Below are 4,971 nucleotides of genomic sequence, written 5' to 3' on the forward strand. Positions count from 1 at the left end.
TAGTCGAGAGTAAGTAGCGTTCTTTTTGTGTAGTCACACCTAATCTTATTCTATTTAGCATTTCAACAGAGTCAAAATCATTAAGCTGTCGCATGTTAATTGTAAGTTCATCGTATATGAACAGTTCAGTCCACAGATTCGGTACACTGAGGGAACCTAATAACTTGTTAGTTTCAGCAGTTGAGAGTTTTTCAAAAGGTGACTTTTCTCTTACCGGCGGACGCTGTAAGAGATCTCCGAAAACTACAAGATGTTTTTTTTTTCAAACTACCCATTCTGATCGTCTCTTGTGTCGAATATTTCAGATAAGCGTAAGTAAATATATGTTAAACATTGGATATCATCGACACTTCGTCTATTATAAACAACACTACTTCTTTCAAATCTGATCTCAGAAGGAGCACTTCATCAGAAAGTTGTTTGTACTTCGGTATTTGCTTGTTTGTGTTCTACAGGCAGTTGCAATAGTCTATGTATAGTCAATCTATTCTATGTATAGTCAGCTATTCCTGTTGGAGTACTAACTGCCACTTTTTTTGTTTAAATAAGTCTTAACCCAAATTTTCAGAGTTTTTATTAAAAAGCTCTTTCCAGTGCCACCAGTTCCACTCACAAAACAACGTAAAACGTCAGCGTTATTATCGATTGTGTCCATTTTATTTGTCATCATATCGAAGACTCTTTTTTGATCGACATTAAGTTTTGCGATCATACTTTGAAGATCAGTTTGCTTTCTTCTACCAGATTGATTTTCTGAAAGTCACCCATTGCGTTTACAGCTTCCACAGCTTCAAATTGAATTATTTCAAATTAGATAATGTTAGAAACCTGTAATTTTGAGATTTAATTAATTTTTCCCAGCGAGAATAGTGTCATCATATGAAAGACCGTTTTACAGTAATCTGTATTGGATGCTGCCGGATGCCGAGCCAGTGATACGAGAGCTTGGTGACAAACTTGGCGACCATTTGGCAACTTGGCGACGAATTTGCCGACAAAATGGATAATGCTCGAAACTTCGAAAAATTTATCGATCCGTCCATTATTACACGGATATTTTAGTTTTTCCTTGATTTATACACTAAACACTAATTGTATTCTAAATTTGAAGCTTCTATGTCTGCTAGAAGTGCCTTAGAGTTTTGATGATCTGTCAGTCAGTCAGTCAATCAATCAGTCAGTCAATCAATCAGTCAGTCAATCAATCAGTCAGTCAGTCAGTGACAAAATTCACAAACTTTGACTAGTTATAATTCTTAAACTACTGGTTCAAATTTAATGAAATTTGAAATATACCGTGTTGATATAATGCCTGCTTGGTTACTGAAAATTCCGGCTTCTAGTTTTATCCACAATGAAGTTATAGGGGGTTGAGAATGGCCTGAACTGCTTCGAGAAAAGGATAGTACGGCCGTGCCGCTTGTTTTTGCTCGACTTGGCGGGGGCACTGCCGTGCCCCCAGATACTGTTACACAATTTTTTGAGCATATATATAACTTCTCCGGACAAAAATAAAAAAAAATTGGCAGTTAATGGGTTAAGGTATTTAATCTAGTTTTATCAAGAACCCATTTTAAGCCTACATGATAGCTATTTTCAAGAATAGTAATCTAGTAATTTCGAAACATGATCAAATGACGAAAATAGCACGCAAGCAGTATTCTTTTCCCCGAACTTCTTTTCCACATTAGATATTGTATCTTAAGCAGATTTGTCGCACACCGGTACTGTTATACAACGCTGCATAGAACTGTTTCGGTTGTGTTATGTAAACTGTGTTTAGATTTGGATAAAAACTATTTTTTTGCAATTTCAAGCTTTTTTTATTCGTCATTTTGTGCGCCCCTTATATAGGGATACAGCAATCGATCCCTCTATTTTATAAATGTATTCTTGATATAAATGATATTACAAGGGTCATGGACCCGAGACTCTTGTTTCATGTTTCTGAGAAGAAAGCTACCACCGCGTCTAAAGATGGCAATTGAATGTTGTGAAAGGGTGGAGGACGGACAGAAATGCTCAATCTTTTCGGATTCTATGTCAGTCCTACAAGCCATACAATCATCTCACAATTGTAATAGGGAAATACGTACGATGAAAGTAAAGATAAAAAATGCAAAAATTAATACGTGGGCAGAGTTGAATTGGGTTACGGCCCATATTGGTATACATGGTAATGAAAAGATGGATCAATATGCAAAGTTGGAGACACATAAATAACAGAGTCGATATAATTGTTCTCAAATCATTGTCTTAAAATGGGAATTAAAAAAAAGAAATAAAGCTACAATGGTTTGACAGATGGTATATGTCCAAAAAAGAAAGAGTAGCATATGACTTTATTCCTAACCCAGAAATAAAGATAAGAAGATACCATCCATTGGTAATCCAAATTATACCAGGACATGGGAGATTTCCCGCATATTTCCACAGATTTGGTAGAATGCAGGAAAATAAATGCATCTGTGAAGGAATCGGTACTGTTTACCATTATTTAAAGGAATGCATAGAAATCTCGGAATTAAGAAAGAATCTGAAATTTGAAAATGATGACTTAAGTACAGTACTGATGGTAACAGACAATCTTAAAACTCTGAAGGTCATGATGTTAAAAATTGTCAGTTTTTTACCAACTGTTTGAATTTCTGTTGTTGTGAAACGAGAATTTGAAGGAATATTGAAAATTTCGAAATGATTCTTTAGTTTCATTCGAAGAGATTCTTTAAGTGACGGCCTGTTCCTTGTTTAATAGGAAGATAGGTGAAGGGGAATATGAGGAGGAAGATCAGTGATTGGCCACCTTGTGGCTAAGGGCCAACTACCTCGAAGAGGATGTCAGTTTGGTGAATCGGTGAGTATTACAGACGAACAATGCTTAAGATAGCAGTCGGCCAAAACAAATCTGTCGATTCTGCTTCCACCACGGCTTCCATTGTTGTAATGCATGTTAAATCTATTTTGGCCAAACTTCCTCCTAATTTTGTAATTAGAAATTTTAGAAACTAAGGTAACAAACTCATACGTTGTATTCGTCATCTGACAGCGGTTTATAATTCACCCCCTCTCCAAACTTCCACACCACACCAGTAGAAGGATGTTTGGCTTCGACGGATTTAGCGTGCACCAGGCCCGCTTACACGGCGTTTCTTCGGTGGAATCGGGTCTCGAACCTGAAACCCTCTGGTTCCGAAACCTTACCACCAGGCCACCACGGCCCCTCTACCTGCACTAGACCATCTATCTAATTAGATTAATGTTTTTCTATTATACTTAAGAGATTGCAAAGAAGGGATCATCTAATTAGATAGATGGATTGAAATTAGGCTTCAGCCATGGCGTGAACGTGTCAAAACATTAATTTATGAAATGTGGAGCTTTACTTCAATTACGTAAGGTGTAATCTTAGAATTTTTAGCCAAAGAAAGCAATATCATTCCTAAACAGCTAAATGGAGGTGACCAAACATGGCTTCAACTATCTCCTCCCCCGTCTGCCATTCCCATTCCTCAACCGTCCGTCCCCCTCCCATCCAACTCGTAACAATAAAGGCCCTATCCGATCACTTCATCTTTTCCGACTCCCGGCCGCAGCGGAAGGGATAAATTTCCGACCATTAACAATCTGTGCGCTATAATTTCTGGAAAAGGGGGGGAGGTGGAGGGGGCGTTTAGTGGGATCACCATCGGAAGGTGGATTTAAATTCGGGTTCGAGATCCGAGAGGATAAAGCGGAACAAGCAAACTGTAACCGCGGGAAGATGTTCTGTACGAATGACTCTCTCCCCCGAATAGAGTATCGGCAGAGGGGGCCGCCGTTAAAGGGGGATATGGGAGTTTGTTTCTAATAAACCTCCGAATGAGGGTGCATTTGGGAGTAAATTACGAAGAAGGTCTTTTGGAGCAACACTGGCTGGTTTGGGAAGAATGAATATTGTATAGGTGCAGTTTGATTCGTTACTTAATTTGCCAAGATTATGCGAAGGACGGAAGTTATTAATGAGATGATGTAAAGCAGTAGATCCGTGCATGAAAAAAACGGGCCTTTAATTGTAATTCAGTATTCCTAATCGGCGTCATTTTCATAATGTAGAATAAAGAGCATTGATTGAAACTCAAACGTCTACGTAGTAGTGTATATCATAACGAATAAGCTATTAAAATATGATTCTTACTAAGAAGCAGTTATTTCAAATACTTCGTTATTATACTTTTAATAAGTTGTGTTCACAAAAGTCGATTATCTAAAATGGTGAATTTATTTTGACTGTTTTCTGGTGAAAGATTTTTATTCTTAATTGTATCTGTAGTATCAAAGCATTATGATATTACCAATAGTAATATTTAAGGAACGTGGATGATTCTTTCTTCTATTCTTTTCTCTATATATAGTAATAATAAAGATGTGTGTGTATGTGTGTGTGTTGACGTGTTGACACTCTACAGACTGTTTGACTTAATCTATCAGATTTGGGACATGTATACCTTGGAAGGAGTTAATGTGTACCTTGGAGCAATTTTTTGAAACTTTAATTAATTAAAAATTAAATTAAACTTTGAAGTTTTTTTCTCGCTAACCCACTAAAATAATTTTCAACAAAAATGAATTTTACGCCGTTCCAAAATATTTATATATATATAGAAATATCTCTTTAATGGCACCAATTTAATAGTCGTGGGAATTTTTACAATTTTAAAAAAATATTTTTTTGTCTGATTACTAACAAAAGCCCCGAAGTTGAAAGCGTTTTCATTGTTTCATTAAATATTTAACAGCGTGATTTTTTTTTCATTGTTGAAAGCTAAGAAAAAAGGGTTCTGTTTAATACCTGTGTCTATATAGCTTACAAGACAGATATAAAAAAATTGAAGTCACAATATTGCGTTATTTAGGTGTTAGTTGAACTGGATATTGTTTTGAGATTGTCTCTATAGAGATACATATGCAAAATATATAGAATTAGAATAAATT

The sequence above is a fragment of the Argiope bruennichi genome, chromosome 6 (genome assembly GCF_947563725.1).
Source record: "Argiope bruennichi chromosome 6, qqArgBrue1.1, whole genome shotgun sequence".
Taxonomy (NCBI): Eukaryota; Metazoa; Arthropoda; class Arachnida; order Araneae; family Araneidae; genus Argiope; species Argiope bruennichi.